Below are 219 nucleotides of genomic sequence, written 5' to 3'. Positions count from 1 at the left end.
CCCCATGAAAGTTTCAGACCTATATCTTAGCTTTCCATCCATATAAAACAGACATAAATCCAATTTCTACAACTCTAGTTATGATCCAATTACCGAACAATATTCTAGTTTAACATAAATAAACATATCTTTTCTAAGTTTCATCCTCTCTTTGTCCTTTCAATTTTAGTACTTCAATTCATCAATCAATCATTTCATTTATATGATGGGTCTGCATTC

The sequence above is a fragment of the Populus euphratica genome, unplaced genomic scaffold (assembly GCF_000495115.2).
Source record: "Populus euphratica unplaced genomic scaffold, PopEup_1.0 scaffold399.1, whole genome shotgun sequence".
NCBI classification, from domain to species: domain Eukaryota; kingdom Viridiplantae; phylum Streptophyta; class Magnoliopsida; order Malpighiales; family Salicaceae; genus Populus; species Populus euphratica.
This window is presented reverse-complemented; position numbering follows the sequence as displayed.